Source organism: Rhincodon typus, chromosome 35, assembly GCF_021869965.1.
Source record: "Rhincodon typus isolate 14 chromosome 35, sRhiTyp1.1, whole genome shotgun sequence".
NCBI classification, from domain to species: domain Eukaryota; kingdom Metazoa; phylum Chordata; class Chondrichthyes; order Orectolobiformes; family Rhincodontidae; genus Rhincodon; species Rhincodon typus.
In genome coordinates this window covers 6029135-6045368 of record NC_063366.1, presented here as the reverse complement: position 1 = coordinate 6045368, position 16234 = coordinate 6029135, and the positions used below count along the sequence as shown (strand labels likewise).

At 40.2% G+C, this 16234-nt stretch overlaps 1 long non-coding RNA gene and 1 pseudogene across 1 annotated transcript; one reads left to right on the top strand and one right to left on the bottom strand.

Moving 5' to 3' along the window:
- Positions 1 to 827: 827 nt before the first annotated feature.
- LOC125487026 lies at positions 828 to 14261 on the top strand (annotated as a pseudogene).
- LOC125487037 lies at positions 1186 to 8647 on the bottom strand. Its single transcript, XR_007265613.1, has 3 exons — positions 8552 to 8647; positions 3340 to 4022; positions 1186 to 2146 (listed from the first exon to the last, which is right to left on the bottom strand). It is a non-coding gene; the product is annotated as an uncharacterized LOC125487037 (long non-coding RNA).
- Positions 14262 to 16234: the final 1973 nt, after the last annotated feature.

The following is a 16234-nucleotide window of genomic DNA, read 5'->3' as shown; positions in this document are numbered from 1 at the left end:
TGTCTGCGTGGGTTTCCTCCCACAGTCCAAAGATGTGCAGGCTAGGTGGATTAGCCATGCTAAATTGCCCAAAGTGTTCAGGATGTGTAACTTAGGTGGGTTAAAGGGGGATGGGTCTGGGTAGGATGCTCCAAAGGTCAGTGTGGACTTGTTGGGCCGAAGGGCCTGTTTCCACATTGTAGGGATTCTATGATGAAGGTGCGGCTTCATTTCAATTCATATTTCAAACAATCCAGAAATAATCCAGGTGGCACAGTCGCTCAGTGGTTAGCCATGCTGCCCCATAGTGCCAGGGACCAGGTTCAATTCCACCCTGAGGGGGACTGTCTGTGGAATTTGTACATTCTCTCCGTGTCCGCGTAGGTTTCCTCCAGGGGCTCCAATTTCCTCCCACAGTCCAAACATGAGCAGGTTAGGTGAAATGCTATGCTAAATTGCCCGTGGTGTCCAGGGATTTTCAGGCTAGGTGGAATAGCCATGGGAAATGCAGGGTGGTATGCTCTTCATAAAATCAGTATGGACTCGATGGGCCAAATGGCTTGCTTCCCCACTGTTGAGATTCTAATCATTTATTGATAGTATTCTGCTGTTTATTGTCTCAGTCTTGTGTCCTAAAGTGATATGTAATCCCACTTGATTTGCAATAACATGTCAGGACACTGACCACATCGCATGTTGCTCCTGGTTTGTGAAAATCTAAGCTTTGGTTTATATGACTCTGTGACAGATATCAAGCTGCAATCTTCAATTACAGGTGACACTGGATTGGATTGTGTGGAACAATAAGTCACGGACAAACAATGGTGATGGAACAGGCAGCTCTGGGTTGTTCTTTCCAAATGGGAATGCTATATGACTGCCAGTCTGACTGTCTGATCCCAGGTAACACATTCCAACTAACTGTCGAAGAATTGACGTTAATCTCTGTAAAATCATGTGATCCACTCCATGTGATTTTCCATTAAACTCTGTTCAAGCTGTGCAATCTGTTCCATATAATTTTCAATTAATGCCTATAAGATCTATGTGATCCTCATTCTTTTATTCTCCACTTTATCCTGTCATTGTTGAATACAGGAACAGGAAAATCACAAATATACCACATAGAACCTGTATTATCTGCTCTGCACTGTATATATTCTTCTTCTTTCTCATTCACCATCTTCCTGTCAGTATTAATGAACTTTAACGTGTTCTTTCTGTAGGGATCATTTTGTGGGCTATAGAGAAATTGAAACCTCATATCCAATCTTAGCATGACGCAAAATTTCACATCATTACATCTGACTCCACTGATACAAAAGCCTCTACACTGAATGTGGATGGATCATTGAAAGAAAGTTTCTTGGGTGATTTGGTGGAGGTGACAGGATCAGCGAAATATCTCAATGACACAAAGAGATCGAGGCAACAGGCCCGAGTGATCCTTCAGTACCATACAACTACCAAGTTTGAGCAACTGACAATGAGCCGTTTGGGGTGACAGAATATAACCCACCCAAATGTGTCTGATGAGGGGACAGCAGCTCCCGTGGTGAGTTATAGCAGTGCTGTATGGGGCTCAGGTTTTCTTTGTGTTTGATCAAGAGGTCTCTTCAGGGGAGAATCTACAGGATATTTAGGGTCACCTGGAGGGGATGGTTAAAAGATTCCTGAGATTGCAGTTGGGGGGCAGATTTCACTAAAAATAACAGAGGAACAGCAATCCAATGTCCAGATATTCAGCTATACCTTCTATGGGGATGTTTTTCTGGAAAACAATCCCACCACATTCCAAGATGCTATCAAAATCTACACAACCCCCCCAAAGTTACTGGGAGTGGATGGAGAGCATGCAGTGCTCATGAGAGTCTGGCTCTACTCACTCAACAAACTGGACTCTAAAGCTGCTCAGCTGGTACAGGACATAAGTATTGGATTGGTCAGTCATTGAGCTGCTCCAGCACAGACTGGCAATGAGACGGTGATGAGATGTAATGATATAATGAGAGACGGTCTCACTGTTCATTTTCCAGAGATCAGGAACAGGATACTGAAATTCCAAGAAATGTGTCTGAAGTTCAGGCTGGTTTTCCAGAAGGCTTTATCCAGAGTATTACCATCTATTCATCGAGGTGAGGAAGAGGAAGGGTCACTGGTGAATATTCTGAAGAACAAGGAACAGTCACCATTCAAACACCACTCACTGATCAAATGGCTAGATGACAAGCAGCTGGAAATAAATGTGCTGAGATCTTATCTCACGATAATGAAAGATATACACATTGTGAAATCAAAGTGTGAGTTGGATCAAGAAGCGTTGGATCGAGAAACAGAGAATGTGGCCTGCTTTACAATTACCTCACTGCATCAAGGGGATTTCTATCTGTCAGAAGCAGACAGCTACCTACAATCACATACAGCTGAGAAAATGCAGATACCAGATCCTGCTAAGCAGGTTAGTGCAGAATATCACAACCAGCAGTGGTTTCACTCAAAGTCTGTATCCCAGAAGTTGGAGGAGACTGACTTACTCCTGGATTTTGCCACAGCAAACAGAGCACAGGGGAAAACAAAGTTCATTGTTGCGTCAATGCAGGATGACAGTAATGTGGGAGCATCAATTTACCTGTATGAGGGAGGGGTTGTAGTGAATGACTGCCTCGCACCTCCATCACAGCCGGAGAGACCCGTGGTCAGTGGAACACATGAGTGTGACACTCCAATTACAGCACTGAGATGCGGTGCTAGTGAGATTGTTGGGTACAGGGTGGAATACCGAAATACCCAACAGGAGGAATGGAAAACTGTGGATACACCCTATAAATCCAAATCCTTCACAATCCCTGGGTTACAGCCACACCAGGAATATCAATTCCAATACAGAGCAGTGACCAAGGTAGGGGTCAGCATGGCCAGTGAGAGTTCCAGTGTCACCACACGTCCCACAAGTCCACCTGGTAAACCCTTCATACTCCAGGTTGACTGGTGTGATGTAACACTCACCTGGGACAGGCCGACTGAGATTGGAGCCGGTGTTAATATTGTTCAGTACAGGATAGAATATAGAGAAGGAAAAGTAATTCCCTCCAACACAGAGAATGGATTGTGGGAGGAAATAAAGACAAGAGACAGTAAATGTCATGATACTTTAGAGGGACTGAAACCCAAGACATCCTACAGAGTGTGAGTGTCTGCTGACTGTGGAGAAGGAGGTTCCAGGGAAACAAGTGAGAAGGTTTTAATAGAAACAGAAAATCAACCCAAGAGACTGGCTGTGAAACTTTGTAAAGAAAGTACATTAACAACCAGGGGGAACCCTTCCATTTACATACTGTGCTTACGGAAGAAGATACTTACAAGGCTGGACACAATGTAAAATTATCCTTTGGAAAACCCTCTGGAAAACACAGTGTAAGGACAATCATGGTTCTTGAAGCAACAGGAGCAGGAAAAACAACCCTCATCAATGGAATGATCAACTACATCCTGGGTGTGGAATGGGAGGACAATTTCAGATACAAATTAATCAATGAAGGGACAGGAAGATCCCAGGCTGAATGGCAGTGATTGATGTCTGACTATGAACTGCAGCAGGATTCCAGATTGATTACTCTTTCACTATCATTGACACTCCAGGGTTTGGAGACACCAGGGGTATAACCCGAGATAAATTGCTCACTGATCAGATCCGAGAGTTCTTCACTTCCCCAGATGGTGTTGATCAGATCAATGCTGTGTGTTTTGTTGCTCAAGGCTCTATGGTTCATCTGACCCATATGCAGAAATATGTCTTTGATTCAGTTCTTTCCATTTTTGGCAAAGATATTGCAGAGAACATCAGAATCCTGGTAACATTTGCAGATGGGCAGGTTCCCCCTGTTCTGGAGGCCATCAATGTTGCTGAGGTACCGTGTCCCAAAGATAAAAAAAGGTTTTCCAGTTCACTTCAAGTTCAACAATTCAGCCATATTTGCTCAAAGGCCGGCTCCTGATAACTCTGTCAACAAGAGGGGCCCCAACGATAGCTTTGATGTAGTCTCCTGGAAGATGGAATCAAACAGTATGAGGAAATTCTTTGTAGCTCTGAACAAAATAGAAATAAAGAGCTTACGTTTGATAAAGGAGTTCCTGATGAAGCATAGGCAACTGGAGACTGAAGAACAGGGATTGCAGTCTCAGATCAAAGTGACAAACAGAGAGAAGACAGAACAGGCATTGAACCAACAAAAAGTCAATGTTGACTATGAAGTTGAAGACATAGTTCCAAAGAAGAAAGACATCAGTAAGACCGGTAATTACATGAACAACTGTCAGTTCGCCTGTATCAATCCCACTGCGTAGAATGAATTCTTATAATCTTTCATCACTATTTTCAAAATAGAGAGCAGCTATTCCCCTGGTTGCTGAACAAATTCCTGTCTTGTCCCTTCATAATTACCATAGTTTAGAGTCAACCACTTTGCCTTGGGTCTGGAGTCACAGGTAGACCCGACCGGGTATTAACAGGAAACATTCTTCCCTAAAGAACAGTAGTGAACCAAATCGTCTCACTGTAATCAACAAACCATTTCCTAATTATGCCATCATTTATAAAAGACTAAATTCAACCAATTTATATGTCAATTTATGAACTTCTATCGTGTCATATATCATTTCCAACTTGAGATTCATTTAAAAAATATTCTTGAAATCTTCAACTTTTATAGGACATGATCTTATTACCTCGTCTCTTGTCTCACCGTTGTTCTTAATCACTCTTTCCTTAATCTTGGAGTCTGGCAATTTATTCAAAATTGCATACAGTTTTGTAATTTTCAAGATTTCAGTTTCTTCCCTTCAATATCACTGTATTCTGTTATCCATAGTAATTTAAGCATAAAATCTGAAATTAACTTAACTTTATGCTCCTTAATTCAGCTTGACACTGTTCAGATTCCCATTGCAGATTACACAATAACAAAAATAACATCATGAATTGACTTAAAATTCTCCAGCACTTTTGTTATCTGTATCTACCTGTGCATATGTCATATGAAGCATTCTTTCGGCCAGGTCCTTAAATGTTCAAATCCAATTTTCCTCTTCTGTAAGTTTGGTTTTCCTCACTAAAAGAGAAGTGTTTAAATTTATCCTGTTTGATTTAAAGTCAGTTTCTCTATGGTGTAAGTGTCAATCATAGAAGCATACAGTACAGAAGAGGTCCATCAAGTCTGCACTGACAAAAAAAAGACTCAGTATACATTAGTCCCACTGTCCTGCACTAGGCTCATAGCCTTGAATGTTGTGACATTTCAAGTGCTCATCCAAGTATTTTTTAAAAGTTGTGACATTTCCTGCCTTAACTATCCTCCCGTGTGGTGCATTCCAGATCCCACACCCACTTGGTGAATAATAATTTCAAATCCATTCTAAGCCTTATGCCTTTGACCTTAAAATTATGCCCCCTGATAATGACCCTTCAACTAAAGGGAACAGCTGCTTCTGATCCACCCTATCCATACCTCTGTCTTAAAAACTTCAATCAGGTTCCTCTCAGCCTTCTCTGCTCCAAAGAAAACAACCCAAGCTTATCCAGCCTCTCTTTGTAGCTAAACAGCTCCATCCCAGATAACACCCTGGTGAATCTCCTTTGCATCACCGCCAACGTAATCACATCCTTCCTATAATACAATGACCAGAATTGCATACACTGTTCCAGCTGTGGTCTAATCAAAATACTGTTTAGCTCCAATAATAATCTCTCAGCTCTTGTGGTCTATGCCATGACTGATAAAGGCAAGTGTCCCATAGGGGTTCTTCACTTCCCTGTTAAACTATTCTTCCACCTTTAGGGATCTATAGACAAGCAACACAAGACCGCTTTGTCCTCTGAGTTTCCTAGTGTTTGCTATCTGTTGAGTATTCCCTTGTCTTGATCATTTTCATGTGACCCTCTTCTGACCACATTAACCATTTTATGCTATTTGTCGTCACCCATTCTTCAGTGCAATATATTCCAGTCTTTGATCCAATCTTCACTGAACTGGTTTCTAGCATATTACTGCACATTTATTAGGGGACCTCAGCATCACGCAATATATCCTTAACTTTCATCTGATCTTATCAAAAGATCCAGATCTGTTTGCCTATCTAGCTCTCTATCTATACTGCCAATGCCTCAGGAGTAGGCCACACTGTCAGACACAGTCTCAAAAATGGACAGACAAGGACACAAACATCACAAGTTGAAAGTAATTAATTTCCTAGTCTCATCTAAGCTTTTCTTTCTTAAAATGCACATTAAGATCAGATCGACTTTCTGACATCAAGATAAGTCACTTGAATTCCCATTTGCTGGCATGTTTTCCTGTCTCTATCATTAAGGCTTAATTATTTCTTTTCATTAAAGTTTATATATCCCACTTGTACCATCCTATCTCATTCAGGAAATCTGGAGAGATATTACAGTCCAGCAAAATATTCTCATAATAGATTCAAAACAGAGATCAGGTAATGGCATATTTTATGTGTTCTTTATCATAGATGGCATTTTATTTTTTTCAAATGTAATTTGCTAAATTATACTTCTTTCACATCTCACAATTATCCCGGATTCAAAAAACAGTGTTGTTGTTTGTCAGGTTTCCTTTAATATTTAATTTATTTATCTTTAAAGGAACTCATTAACATTTTTATACATGTATATAAATCAGTGAGACAATGGATGTATTTTTATTATTTTCCTGGAGCCCATTTACAATTTCAGGTCCCTATACTTCTTATAGAATGTCAATGCATATGTCAATGCTCCCAATGAAATTCTAAACAATCATTATCTTATAAAGTATCAATTCACACCAATATACATTTAATATGAGCCAAGCATAAGATGCAGAATTATAAGTTCATCCACATGTTAAAATAACATTTGGAAGTTCACACTGGCCAGAAAATGAAGTTTCAATTTTGGCAACTCAGCCTTGATTATCTTGAAATTAAGCTTTTGTTTAAAACTTGTATTTAAGCTAAACATTTAAAAAACTGTGCTATGCATTTAAGAAAAAGTGAAAATAAATCAAATCATTTGTCTTGATTCATCTTTCTTTAATTGGCTTTCATATTGACAATTAAAAACTGAAGAGTTGAATTCTCATGAGAAAACCTTTAATATTTTGACTCCAAACATAAGTTTCAGAACACTACAATCTCACTATCCTTTCATTGATTTGCATCATGGCAATTCTCTTCCTTTATGGGCAAGAGTTGCAATAGCACAATGAGATCCCATAAGTAATCATTTAACACAGATCGATAGCTTTACATATCATTAAACTAATATTTTATAAATAACACAAACTCAATATTCACAGCCCCACTTTCACTTCTGAATGGACCCTGAAAATATGAATTCCTATCATAAGTTATAAACTCAAAATGACAATTTTATCCACCAATCACAAATTTCGGAGAGATGAAAAACATGTTCATGTTGAAACTGGTTTAATATATCAACCATAATACAAATATACATTTAACAAGGAAAAACTTTACAGCAACTTACAAAAACAGACCACAGAAGGTTAACACGTCATTCAGTGATTTGCAGACACTCAAGAAAATCATATTCAGATACCAAATGCTGGCAAATGGGACTAGATTTATTTAGGATATCTGGTCGGCATGGATAAGTTGGAATGAAGGGTCTGTTTCCATGCTGTACATCTCTATGACTCTATGACTCTCTATCAAAGCTTTATGCCCCTCTAAAACAACAAAGCAAGTTCCTCATAGTCGTACACAAGCTTCTCTATTTTTTATTCTACATAAGATCTTAAATTTGCTGTTTGCACTCTAAATTGCTTACATACTTGCTGCTAAACATTTTCTTTTGATCACAAATATTATCCTCTATAATTCAGTCATACTTAAGTTGGCTGGGAATGACAAGTTTGAAATGTTTTCATTTGTCGTCAGGCATTCATGCAGCCACATTCACTAAGGGGGCCTTGCCTCCTCTCATCTCAACAGTTACTAATACATGCTGTCTGCCCAATTTCCCTTTTAACTCCAGAGCTGAGTTTATACAGAGAATTATCTGCCTTGCTGTAAGGTTGTTTAACATCAGAAAACTCCTTTGTCAGCCTGTCATTTTTTTTTTCTCTTCTTTCTGAGAGCTCCTTCCTTGGCTGATGTACGGTACCTCAACCAAAGTAGCTTTTGCATGCAGACTAGATGCGATCTCCTGTTTATTATGGTAGGTGACTATTCAGCTCCTAATTCTAAATGATGATTTATTTTCCTTAAAATATCTGTCTGCACATTTTTCTGCTGAAGTTGTTCTTTGAGTTCTCAATCTCTTCCTGCTTTTCATTAAAAATCTCATTGTCTTTCTGAGCATTGTAGTGTGCTCCATCAGTTGTGAAATTTTGTTTTCAATTTTCCCTCCAAATAGAGCTCTTTGTTATTTAAGACTTTAACCATTCCGGCAACAGGAGACAGTCTCATGAAAGAATGCATTAAACTTTACTTAAGTTACTAAATAACAGTTAACAAAGCAGGTCAGTAACTTTACAGGTGCATTCAAGTTCACCTTAGAGCATGAGTCTATACTGAGCCTTTGGCTTCCCTTCAGTACCGCTGGAACCTTCTGACTGGACAGCCATCTCTGTAAATTTCAGTTTTAAACTTGGTGGAAACCTTACTCACTGAAAGCCGTTGCTTATTAACACTTGCCAAGCCACAACCCATTGGATGATCAATAACATTATTATGTCTGATTGGCCACGGTGAGGCTAGGCACATTTCCAATCTGTTGCAATATTCCAATATGTGTGGCTAATCCATTATTGGCCCTTGAGGGTGACTGTCATCAAATGATGTCACTTACCACTATCCCTGACTGAAACCTTAAAATATAGAATACTGACAGGGCCATCATTCCCATTACAGCTGGTCTCTGTTCCTGTAAGACTCCACACAAACACCTAATAATGACTGATTTTAGAGGTTACTTGTTTTTTTTTTTACTCCCTGTGATTGTGAGTATTTGGAATGAGTTATTTTAGTTTAAAGCAAAGGGCAATGTGGAAAAGGTGCTTGGAACCTTAAGTCTCAATAAAACTATTACAAATGATTACAAATTATTAATGGAAAAAGTTACAAAGCAGCTAGTAATTAATACATACGCAGAATCTGCATGAACTATAAAAGCAGGATAAAGTAAGATTTTTCTCATTCATTCATGTAGGTTTGCAAGCAGAGGCAGCATTTGTCGCCTATTCTTAGTTCCTCTTGAGAAGGTGGTGGTGAGCTGCTTTCTTGAACCACTGCTGTCTATTTGTTGTAGGTGCACCCATAATCCTGCTAAGGAGGGACTTCTAGGATTTTGACCCAGCTACACGGAAGGAGTAGTGATTCATTTCCAAGTCAGTATGATGAATGGCTTGCAGGTGGTGGTGTTCCCATGTGTCTGCTGCCCTTGTTGTTCAAGATGGTGGTGGTCTTGAGCTGTCCTCGAAGACTTGGTGATTACATACAGTGCATCTTGTAGATGGTACTAATGTGGACCAACGATTATAGAAAACAATGTGAAAAACATTGGGCAGAGAGACACTAAGGAGTTTTGAAAAGAAGATTGAGTTCATTAGCTGAAGTCACAGACCACAGTTGGCACAGGCACAGAGTGTATGATGAAAGGAAAACAAACCAGTGTGATTCTAATTTTTTACAATCCTGTTTAAATCACTGGCCTAATAGTGTTAATTATTAATAAGTCTCTGAAATGATTTAATTTAAAATCTTTATTAGTTTCAGCACAGCCAGAGACAGGTCTCACTCTTCACCATCAGGACGCCATGGATATTGAGGTGAAACTAAAGACGACTGAATCCAACAGAGCAAAGCCTGTTCAGAGACAATCACAACAAAGTGCAGGATCACTTGACACACTGGAAGAAAATGAAACCACTAATGAACAAATCCAAAGAGAAGAATCAATTCCTACTAACAATGATTCTAATGTAAATACTGGAAAATCTAATGCAGGAAACAATACTCCAGAATTCTTGACAGAATTAGGGTTACAAAGCAAGAAGCTGTTTCTGAGTGACATCCTCAACCTAAATACAGAAACACTTCAAAATAAATCACCGAATTCCCCTCAGGATATTCCAGGATATTTTCTCCGGAATTTAATGATTGTCAATTCACAGGCAAGAAGCTCAAAATACGAACCAACAAAGATACAAAATCATTCAGAATCGGATAACTTGGATTTTCTGTTTCTGGATGAAAACTGTGAAGGTTTATACCATCCCCTGGATATCTTTAAGTCTATTTTCCTGTGTACTGACACATTCCTGCAGCAGGAGCTGATAGTAAAAATGTCCCTGTGCCAGTTTGCATTGCCACTATTACTGCCCGCTGGTAACAATCTTCCTACTGTGGGCCCTGCGCTCCATTGTGAAGAAGTGGTGCCCACTCTCACTCCGACATTGTGCAGGCTTTAAGGAAACAAACATGGTGACTGCCAACATTCCCACCTTTTCCTTCATTCAACTCGGTTCCTGCACCATTTCCAAATCTATGATTCTAAATGAAGTCCTCAGCTCCTCCCAGCAACATCACAACTTCTTCATCCAGTACAATATGGATGGTGGTGATTTCTTTTGCAGGATTTCTGATGATCTTGTCAAGTTGTGCTGATACCTGCCCAGTGGGAGTGAGGAATTGGATCTTTTCATGGAGCCAATGGTGGTATTAAACCTTCGAGGTGATGCTAAAGAGTTCCACACCCATGTTCAGTTTCTGACAAACATCTCTTCAGCAGTTTTTATTTGGATTGATAATATCGACAGTGGTTTAAGCAAGATTCTGAAGTCCCTCGCACAGTCTCCAGCGAGTACATACATAGTGCTCACTGGGAGCAGTGTGAGCAATCAGACTAAAGAACACTTGAAGACATTTGTTACATCTGCAGTGTTTAAACAGAAACAAATATTATCACAAGGGAAAAGGAACAATGCAGAATTTACTGAGACACTGCGACTCATATTGAAAAAGGCCTTGGAAATAACCCATCAACAGGCAAGTAGTCAGGGCCCCAGGAGCCTGGAGAAACTGGCATTAACTGCAAGGGACATGGGGATTGTAATAGATGAGGATGACAAGCTGTGTTCGCAGGGTAAAGCAAGATCTGGAAACTTTAAAACTGTATTAAAGGAGAAGCCATTAGCCAATACAAATCAGAAAACATGTCTTTTCAGGGTTTCTCTTGGCAAGACATTTCCAAAATAGAAAAAGAACAATGTTGCCAAAGCAGGGAAAGGCGAGTTCAACACAAAATATTGTAATGACCTTGAAGAAAAGAAGAGGAAACTTCAAAAGCAACAGCGAGCGAAAGGTATATCAGCTGATGTGAAAATATTCATTACAGACCTGACAGACAGGGATGAGAGGAAATATTTCCTGCAGTGGATGAAATTTGGGTTGGATTCTAGATCAAGAGACACTCTCTTTGGTTTACATAAAAAATACAAAGCTCTGTATGAGAAATCCCAGGGACAGTCAACAAAGCAGAAAGACTCTACAACCAAAAAACAGTTACAAGAATTAGACCAACAGATAACTGCCAGCTCCCTTGGACATGAACATTTCATGCGAGAAATCAGACTAATCTATGAAACATTGATAAAGGAGAACAAAGGTAATGAGGAAGAGAACATTGTACAAATGTTACCCCAAACTGCTGCTGACCTGATGTTGGATGGATTCCCTCTGGAGCTCATCAATGGAGATGTTTCCAACATCCCTTTACAGTGGATCACTGATGTACTGAAGGCAGTTGAAGACAGGCTTGGCAGAGAGACCAGTGTGTTTGTGCTGATGGTGCTAGGAGTACAGAGCACAGGCAAGTCCACACTTCTCAACACCATGTTTGGTTTGCAGTTTGCTGTGGGCAGTGGGCGATGTACCCGTAGGGCCTTCATGCAGCTCATTAAGATCACAGGAAATCTGCAGTTGGAGCTGGGCTGTGGGTACATCATGGTGATCGACACTGGGGGGCTGAAAGCACCAGGGCTGTCAGAAATCAACGGCAGCTATGAACATGACAATGAGTTCGCCAGCCTGGTAATCGGGTTAAGTGATGTAACATTGATAAATATGGCCATGGAAAACTCTACTGAGATGCAGGATGTGCTGCTGATAGTGGTCCATGCAGTTATATGAATGAGAGAAGTGGGGAAAAGGCCGGTTTGTTACTTTGTTCACCAGAATGTGAGTGATGTGGCTGCTCATGATCAGAATATCAGAGGCTGCAAACATCTGCTGGAACAGCTGGATGTGATGACACAAGCAGCGGCTAAAATGGAAAAATGAGATTGAGAGTTCAGCAAGTTCTCGGATGTGTTGGAGTACGATGCAATGGAGAATAACTGGAATATCCCAGGCCTGTGGCACGAGAATCCACCCATGGCAGTTGTCAATAGTGGCTATAGCCACAAGGTATTTGAGCTGAAGAAAAGGATTTTTCAGAATCTGAAAGAGAAGAGAAATAAAGGGAGACTGTGGACCATCTCTGAGTTTATCGACTGGACTAAATCCCTGTGGAAAGCGGTGAAATATGAGAATTTCATCTTCAGTTTCCAGAACAGTTTGTTACAAGGAAACTTCTGTCATGTACACCGAGCTGGAGTGGGAACTGAGGAAAGAGATACATTTCTTCCTGGAAAGAGCACAGAACAGAATTTTTAATACAAAACAGGATCCAGAAAATGTAGTTCAATGTTTGAAAAGAGAACGGGTAGAATTTCTCAATGTACAGAAAGAAAAAGCTCTTCTACAGTTGAAGAAATATTATTCTACTGGCAAAAACTCAAACCTTGCTGAAAAATACAGGAAGGATTTTGTCCAGAGCATTGAATCTCTGATCATTGAACATGGGATGTACATGGACAGGAAGTGTGATGAGGCAGTGCAGAGGAGGAGAGCTCTGCAGAAGCTGAATGATATTAAGGATAAGCATCAGAGTCAGATTGAAGAACAGGTCAATGAACTCCTACAGAAGTGCAGACAAGAAAATGAGGAAATGAATGAAACACAACTGGAGAAAGCTTTTGGGAAAATGTGGCAGAAGACAATTTCAACATTTAATTATTCGCCACCGTCAAATATAATGAAAGACATGAAAATGAGCCAGAACTTGCCCACAAGCACAAAACTCAAGAAGAGATTTAATGAGAAAACTGTGTTTGCGCTGGGGGATGAAAAGCTCCAAGTCACTTACAATCATATTGAGCCAATTGAATATTATTGCAACTTTATTTCTGAACAACGTTACTCACGATTAAATAAAAATGACATTCAAAGAGCCCAGCAGCTGTGTGATCAGTGGGCGAGGGAGTGCAAACAGTTTGTGAATCAGACAGTGAACCAGGAGCAGGATTATGATTCTAATCATTGCAGAGAACTCCTGAGAGTCATAGAGGAGAAAATCCAGCAACGCCATGACCAGAGATTTACTTTTACTTAACATTTCGAGGTAGATTTTAAACTTTGTATCTGTATATTTGCAGTTAGAAAATATGGAAATCTGCCAGAAAACTTTCAAAAGAAAAACGATCCTGTGGAACAATTAGAAAAGGAGAAAGCAGCTTATTGCCAAAGCTTTAAGGATATCTATCAGGAGAAAGATCAAACCAAACAGAGAACAGAACTACTCTGTGAAAATTGCCTGATCCCAGCCATAATCCAAGCTGTTGATAACAAACTGGGATTAGCAATTGTTCAGTACATGAGGTACCAGTGCAAAGGAGGGAAATTCTTGTACCGGAAAAACTTCCACGTGGCTCTGATGCTGCATTTGAAGAAGAGGGGCGATTTTGATGAATATTGCTGATATATACAACAGACCATCTGTTTGATGAATATTGCTGATATATACAACAGACCATTTGAGAAAGATTGGCTTAAAAAACAAGTTTTTCAACACTGTGCAGCCACAAATGATGAACAAGTTCCTCTCCTATGCTGTCTCACACTTGATATTCTGCACAGGGTTGTCATATGGGTCAGAAAGGCTCTGAAGAATATAACTCTTCCAAATAATGAGAAGTCGGTCATTGATTTCATCCAGAAATTTAAAGACAATCTGAGAGATGAGATACAGATTCCATAGGAGACACTGGGACCTGTTACTATTCAGTCTGAAAAGATTAATTCTCAGAACTTTAAACAAGAAATTGAAAGTTTTATCAAAACAAATCATCTGACTGAAAGGGTTAAGGATTGGGGAAAGGATATTGCTGGAAAACTCACTTCTTTCCCTAGAGATCCATCCAGTGAATTGTACACAATGTTATGTGGCTGTGGGGAGCAGTGTCCCTTCTGTGGTGTCCTGTGTGATTGTACAAACAGGGAGCATTCACAGCACAGCGCTGAATATCACCAGAGCCAAGGGTTGAAGGGTTGCAGATACACCAGTACTGAGATACTGGTGTCAGAAAATTGTACAACAAGTGTTGCAGGTGATGGTAGTTTCCGGAATAAAGACACTGAGGGGATCCGGCTTTATTACAAGAATTATAGGGTTCTCAATAACCAGTACAGTCACTGGAATATTCCAGCTGATACCAGCATTGAAACATCGGCCTTTTGGAAATGGGTTTTCTTCAAATTCAACAAAAAGTTGGTTAATAGATACACAGCAAAAGAAGCAGACAGTACTTCCAGTTGGAATTTATCTTGCGATCAGGTTGTAAAAGACATTGAAGATAAATACAATGTGAAGATTGATGAGTTCTGTTAACTAATTGGCTTCAAACATTGATCCTGAGATGCCTCTTTAGTCCTCCGCTCTAAGCACTTACTCTCAGAGCTATCTGCTTCTCATGCTTTGCTCCTTCCTGCTCTAAGCCCCTACCTCTGGGAATCTGCTGGCCTTACCTCCCACTTTCACTCCAAAGTTCTTTGTTAGTGTGTCCTCAGCTTAAACCTTCCACAGACATTATGGAGTGGTAGTAAGAGCAGCTCTGAGAAATTTCCAGCCTATTTGACAAGTTTGGAGGAGTTTCCGAAATGTGCAACCAATGGTTAGCAGGTGGAGAAAGTCACTTTTCATCAGTAGTTCCCACATGTGAAGATTTAAACAGGAAATTAAATTTGGGGTAATTGTATCTAAACCTTTAGTGATTTCAACAATCTCTACAAACCAGACTGTGGCAGACATCTGATTGGGTCTCCTGCTTCATCCCCAAGCTGGAAGTTGAATCTCTCCCTCTAAATTTAAATAAAGGGATCTCCATCTGAAAAAATTGTCTTTTCTCTTTCCAATGACATGCCATGAATTTGTATTATATCCTATTTATAATTTTCATTTGGAAGTCTCATTGTTTAATCATTATATATTGATATCAAAAAGGTAAGGATTACTCAGATAAGCCAATGGGCCGAGGAGTGCCAGATGGAATTTAGTTTTGGAAAGTCAAACCACGGCAGGACTTAGTCAATTAATGGTAGGGCCCTGGGGAGTGTTGCTGAACAAAGAGACCTAGTGGTGCAGGTCATAGTTCCTTGAAAGTGGAGTCATAGGTAGATAGGATAGTGCAGAAGGCATTTGGCACACTTGCCTTCATTGGTCAGTGCATTGAGTATAGGAATTGGGACGCCATGTTATGCTGTACAGGACATTGGTTAGTGCCTCTTTTAGAATACTGTGTGCAATACTGTTCTCCCTGCTATAGGAAGGATGTTGTTAATCTTCAAAGGGTTCAGAAGAGATTTACAAGATGTTGCTGGGATTGGAGAGGTTGAGCTACAGGGAGAGGCTGAAATGGCTGCAGCTTTTTTCCCTGGAGCATCAGAGGCTGAGGGGTGAGCTTGTAGAGGCTTCTAAAATCATGAGGGGCTTGGATAGGGTGAATAGGCAAGGTCTTTTTCCCAGAGTAGGGGAGTCCAAAACTAGAGGACATAGGTTTAAGGTGAGAGGAGGAAGATTTAAAAGGGACGCAAGGGGCAATTTTTTCACGCAGAGGATGGTGCGTGTGTGGATTGAGCTGCCAGACGAAGTGGTGGAGGCTGGTACAATTACAACATTTAAAAGGCATCTGGATGGGTACATGAATAGGAAGGGTTCAGAGAGAAATGGGCCAAATGCTGGTAAATGTGACTAGATCAGTCAGAAGATACTAGGAGCTGCCGATGCTGGAGAATCTGAGATAACAAGGTGTAGAGCTGGATGAACACAGCAGGCCAAGCAGCATCAGAGGAGCAGGAA